Source organism: Capsicum annuum, chromosome 6 (genome assembly GCF_002878395.1).
Source record: "Capsicum annuum cultivar UCD-10X-F1 chromosome 6, UCD10Xv1.1, whole genome shotgun sequence".
Lineage (NCBI taxonomy): Eukaryota > Viridiplantae > Streptophyta > Magnoliopsida > Solanales > Solanaceae > Capsicum > Capsicum annuum.
The window spans coordinates 54,347,066-54,354,137 of NC_061116.1; positions in this window are offsets into that span (position 1 = coordinate 54,347,066).

A 7,072-nucleotide genomic window follows, 5' to 3' on the forward strand; every position below is an offset into this window, starting at 1 on the left:
AGAAGATAAAAATGAAAAATATTTCAATCGCTAATATTCACAAAATATATTATATAGAAATAAATATTTATTACCCAATAACTATTTATTTCTTAGTAAAGTTTAATAAGTTTAATAAAACAAAATCCAATCGCTTATCCAATAATTTTCAATAAATAATTAGATATATAGTATGAAAACGTGAACTTCAATTTCTAACAAACTTCTTGGAGGAAGAATTCATGTACTACTTTGAAAAATAGTTCCTAAATAAGATGTTATGTAGAGGTGGTTATATTATTTTAAACTTCTAGATAAGATGATTTGCATTATTATTAAACTAGTGAAATTAGCCATGTTTGGTGTAGTCATTTAAAAAATTCAAACAATTATGAAGTACTTCATAGTACGTATTTCTTATGTTTTTTTGTAGTTATATTTCTTGATCTAATATAGAAAAATCAATCTATAATAACTAAAGATACCTTTATTATTCTACTATGAAGTACTACAATTAATTAATAATGGCAAATTGCAAACTCATTAACAATGCAAAATCTCAACTTAAATTCTCAACGTATATTTATCTAATTCTCATCTTTAACTACTTGAAAGTGAATCGATATCTCAAATATAGTCTCTCTGATTTTATTTGCATTACACCTCTCCTTCATCTTACTATTAAAAGAATTTCTACTCATTGCTCCTTACTATGCCAAAACTTAATGACGCTTCTAGCTTATAAGTTATTTACACCTTATCTATCTAACGCTTTTAAATTAAAATCTAAACTTAAACATAAAAGAAGGGGGACAGAAAATCTGACCTCCCCAAAACACAATTTAGATTTGATAGCATTCAACTCATTATAGTAATATGATAACTGATAGCGATTTCTCAACATTAAGAAAGTTGTGTGGATCATTCTGCGTTTGTTCTTCGAGAAAATCGATCCCATTTACTAATGATTAACAAATGGGCTATAAAAATAAGAATTAGGCAACTCATGAAAGAGCAAAACAAAAGTTTTTTTTCGATTGCCTGATAAGCAAGATCAAATTTGTATGTCGAAAACCTATAGAAAATGCGGGAGAAATAAAGAACAATCTAAACACATCTTAAGTTACACATTCTATTCGATCTGAAAAGTAATACTACTATCTTGTGAATCTCTCTGAATCAACCGCTATATTATATCGACTCCACAGCTTGACGACTTATGTAAAATTTTGGTTCAACAGTCAGTAATTGTCCCTGCAAGATTATTTAGATCGATATTTCTTTCAAAAGCAATTTCAACCATATTTGCTTGATTAAATGAGCATGAAGTTGAAATTGAAGAGCGTGATAAAAAATTATCTTTTATGATTCAATTGATAAGCTCGGTCATTTCCTCTGAAGACAAAATATATAACTCAAGAATAAATAAAGATATGATCTTATTCTACATGCTTCTTTTGTAGTAAACAATTTATTAACTCGATCACAAACCTTTGCAAGATTCTAACATACATTTTCCTTCTTGTTTTAGGACCAATTTCCTATCTAACACAAAGTCAAGGAAATCAAATACAATCCCGACGATGAACAAAGAGAAAAAGTACTCAAATAAAGATACATTACATTGAACACCAACTATAGCTGAAACTTCAAACTGGTCATGAGCTTCTTCTCGGTCAGATTTTCATCGCTAATGGTTGACTATCTCTTTTTCCGATTTTCTTCTATATTGTGAAATGAAAAATTCAACATCATCATAAAATCAATAAATATAAATGCATAGTACTATCATGTACTTTTCAATTTTCACCAGCCTTGGCATGTGTATATTAGCATGCCTCTATTTTCTGTGAGAAAAATTCTTGATGCGTCAGATTTTGCCTTTGTCAAAATGCTGATGAAAGATGTTAAAAATATTGTAATTGCATAACATGTAGAATTTTGTTGCTCAGTTGATTTTGTACCTTAATTTTTATTTTATTGATGAGAACATATTTTTCACTTTGTAATTTCCTCTCCCATTTTCCTTTTTTCTTCCTCTATTTTTTAATTTTTAAAAGAGCCTAACATTTATGTATTATGAATACTAATTGCAATTTGATCAAATGAGACTAAATCAATATTTAGACACCAACCATGCATGATACGACACAAAAACTGTCATAAAGACTCAAAAGTGAAACTATAACCGACTACACATCAAAGAAGAAGAGAAAAGATCTTATTTTACCGATATTACAAACAAGGTGCACCTCATACCACGACTCGTGAAAAGGCAAAAGTATCACACTTGCTCTAAGCTGACATTTTCGAAGAAAACTATGAATGAAATCTGCGAAAGAAATATCACTAATTAGCATAAAGTTAAATACATTCTACTTATAAATTTCTCATTGATATTGTTTATTATTTCGATTATGAAAGATCGTGCATGAGCGTGGTCTGACATATTATTAAATGCATTATGCACTTTTGAGCAGTTTCAAATTATCAGTGCCAATGACATTTACTTAATCCTGAAAAAGCAAAACGCAATTAGAAAATCGTGTAGAAAAATATATGAAATCATTATGATGTACGTGGACTGATAACGGAATGAGGTTATTTGATATTTTATTGTTTTGTCTTAAATATCTTGATCACTCAATGTAGGCTTTAACTGCATTCATTATGAGAACCTCTTTTTAAGTCATTTAGCTAATAGATTTTGTATTAAAAATTTCAAAAGAAATTATAAAAAGGTAAATAGAAATGAAAGACATAGATAGGTGCCACATCACCTTATCTATATTTTTTCTTTATTATTATTATTATATATAAATATAGATATAATATTGAAGCTAGCTAGTCGAGTTCATGAGTTAAGAGTTTCACCATCACCTATCAACAAAACTTTTCGATGTGTTGGTGTTATTATGCATTTTAATATTAAAATTTTAATTTGGATGATAATTTATGGACATAAAGTGGAGAAAGTGGTGTCATTATATTTTGATAACTCTTGTAACTTCTAACACTTTATTTGTCCATAATCTATCACATTATGTCTTATAACTCATAGACCATTAGTTGTTGTAACTCCATGGTCATTAGTTTCTTGTAATATATATAACAGCAGGACTATTTATCTACTCATATTACTCTAATTGTTAATGGTGGTAGAATGTGGCCTTTTGTAATTTGTAACTTCTCTTATTATTTTGTTGTAACTCTCATTGCTATTAGTGCCATTAGTTTCTTGTAACTCTTGTAACCTAAAGACTATTGATCTTTTCTCTTTACCACCCCTCTTTATTCTTCCTATTCAATACAAGGATGAATACTTCACCTATAAGTAGAGGTGTTCTTGCATGTATGACACGACTCGAACCAGGGTCTAGTCGTATCAGGCATCTCAATTCCAACCAGAATCGGAGATTACCCCCAATACCCAACTATAACCGCCCTGCGATCTATGTCGGATGAATTTCGGACATATAACAAGATAAAACAATAATAGTTTAAAGACATTAAATAAAGTCTATAATCATAATCCAACAACCTCAACCAATTTTTCAAACGTTGCCAACCCCAATGCCAATACCAATACCAAGGCTGACACCAATACCGACACCGTGCATATCCATAGTAGTCTGACAAAGCCTTGATCTAGAATTAATAACATTCGGTCGGGACATGCCCCCAATCATAGCCAAAACCAAACCAAAGAAATAACAGAAATAAAAGAAGTTCATAGCATGAAATGGAGCCTTCCAGAGTACGAAAGATCACCGCTCTAGTCCGACTCAAAGCTGTCCCCAAATCCAAGTAACTGAGCAGGAGAAATGATAGTATGATAGATTCCCGCATCGCGTAGGAATACAACATCCGAAAATGGTTAGCAAAGTGGACGCTAGCATGTACTCAGGGATAAAGATAAAATAGTGCCATCATTCAAAACCAAGTTAAATAACCATATGTAATCACATATATACATAAATATCATTCCGGGAAGAAAATCGGATTTAGCATGCATTTAAAACCTTTATCTGGGATGTGTAACTATGCCGTCCTAAAACCACCTATGGGCTATATGGGTTCAAATCCCCATGCTTGTAACGCCCTGAATCTGGTACTGAGAACGCTACACGATGCTTTAACTGAGATCATGACATCACTGAATTTGAATACTGATAACATAAGTTTTCGTATAGCTGATATACTATTGTCTAAATGACTGTGTCTGACAGTTCTATTTCTGATGGAACTAACTGAGTTCCATACTGAGCTAGGTGAATGTATCTAACAGTCCTGAATTCTGCAGAACTATCTGAGTTCTATTACTGAGAGTGAGACTAAGACTGTAATTGTGGGAAGTAGTCATCTAACCGACATGCCCCAAGTAATATAATATAATTGAGTTGGTGTCCAATCTGTAACCCCAATTAGAAGGGTGTCAATACCGCGCCACTGGTAAAGACAAGCTGCGAGTAATCTCTCATCTAACAGGTACTCTAAGGAGAATGGTGGGACCCTCATCTAACAGGTTAAGTCACCTCATCAACCCTCATCTAATAGGTTAGATATCTCAACCTATGCTGGCTACGTAGTTTTGGAGAACAAGGATTGCTTCTAAGAATCACACCCTCTACTCACAGGTTTGTTCCCGTCCTTGGGCTCACTCGGTGCTGAATCCTACTCCCATCTGATTAGACACAAAATTAATTATACTGAACTGAATGGACTGAGTTCACTGAGTTCCGTTGATGGATGGAATATTACTGAGATATGATAACTGACTGAGATTACTGATATTACTGAGTTTTTCTAAGTCATGAGACTGACTGAATTCAACTAAACATGGCTTGACTGAGAGTATCTTGAAAACTTACACTGGCTCTAGGCACACAACTAAATTATTGGGTACAAGTACCCCCAGAACTCGATAGCATAAAATTGACAAGACATGACATCCCTGGACTCACGAACATAATCAACAATCCATAATACAATCATTGGGGAATTTTATGAGGCATTGATTATCATGGTTTGGTACATGAATAGGAATGCATATAAACATATCATAATTTCATAGGGCTAATCTCCTGAACAATCCATCAAACAATTTCAATGCATAACAATAACATGGAAGTTATTTTGAACATAAGGGTAAAACATCGGTTCATTAATTTGGTCATAATTAAGACTTAAAGCATGATTCTTATTCTCTTGGGCATTTTATCAAACATATTGCATGTACAACCTTAAGCTTAGACATATACACTAATTCATACATCATGGTTTCTTTAATCAACTCAATTTAAAAGTTTCCAAACCCACATACTAGCATAATTTCATGAAAAGAACATAAAGACTCCAACTTGGGATTCATACAACCACATCAACATAATTAAAATCAACTCACCATATGAAAATCATAATTCATGAGTTTAAAATGGGATTATTGAGCTTTATGGGTGAAAGAAACTCATGAATCAACACTTTACATACCTGGGTGGATGATTTCTTGAATATTGGTAGAGGAAAGCTTAAATTCTTACCTTGGGATTAGACATCTTGGGTTTCTTGTTCTTGGGGATTGATCTTTGAGAGAAACCCTAATTTGGTGTTGTGGATGAATAATAAAGTTATGAGCTCTGGTCTGGTATAATTAAGGTTCAAAATGGGTGGAAAAAGACTCAAATACCCTTTAAAAAATAGCTTAAAATCACTGATCGGAAGTGACAATGGTTTGGGCGATGGTCCGTCGCTGGCTCGACGGTCTGTCGGTCCTGACCATCGCACTTGGCCAGAAACCAGGTTCACTGCCTTATCTGCGACGGCTTAGGCAACGGTCCGTCACTAGCTTGACAGTTCATTGGCATGACCATCGCTTCTGGGCAGTTCCGACAGTTCTCTGTAAAACGTCCATAACTTTTTACTTCGATACCGAATTTTGATGAAATTGGTATTATTGGAAAGCTAATTCAATTTCCCACATGATAAAAATTTGAAATTGGGGAAATTCTATTTGATTTAAATATTAATCATTTAGGAAGTCATCACCAAATCTTCTGGAGACTAGATTTGACTTAAAGAAAGTTGGGGTATTACAATATCCCCCTTTGGGAACATTCAACCTTAAATGGGACTGACTAGACTGGGAAACTGATAGACTGATCTTACTTAAGAGATGTAAATATTTGAGTATGTCTATGTGACTGGAACTTCTGATATACTGAAATCTCATACTGAATATGCATATCTGATGCATGGATATGTGACAGATAGTCTTCATGAGTGCATGACTGAAATTACTAAGAAGCTGAGTTTCTCATGATGAGAAAGCATATCTGATGCATGAATACGTGACTGACATGATACATAAACATATGACTGGATATGCAAAGGTATTTGATACCAAGTTTATAACTAAAATCTATACATGAAACTGAATAAGCTTAAGGAAAGCTATTACCTTGGGTTAAGTTTGAGTTGGCGGAGAAAAGGTGAGGATACTTGGTTCGCATGTCTGCTTCTGCTTCCCAAGTAGCTCCCTCAGCGGACTGATTCCGCCAAAGAACTTTGACTAGAGGGACTTTTTTGTTCCTTAATCTACGAGTCTGGTAGTCAAGAATTTCGATTAGAATCTCTTCATAAGAGAGGTTGTTCTGAATATTAATGCCCTCTATAGGGACTACAAATTTTGGGTCACCTATGTACTTCTTTAGCAAGGAGACATGGAACACTGGATGAACTAAGGCTAGATTTGAAGGCAATTCGAGCTCATAAGCTACTTTACCAAAACAACTGAGAATTTTGAAGGGACCGACATATCGGGGACTGAGCTTTCCTTTCTTGCCAAACCGCTTCAATCCCTTCATGGGAGAGATTTTCAAGTACACATAATCACCAATCTCGAACTCGAGATCCTTTCTGTGCATTGCATAAGACTTCTATCAACTCTTAGAAGCCCGGAGTCTTTCTCTAATCAACTTGACTTTTTCTAAGGCATCAAATACTAAGTCAGGCCCTATAATTGAGGCCTAACTAACTTCAAACTAACCGATTGGATATCTGCATCTCCTACCATATAAAGCTTCAAATGGAGCCA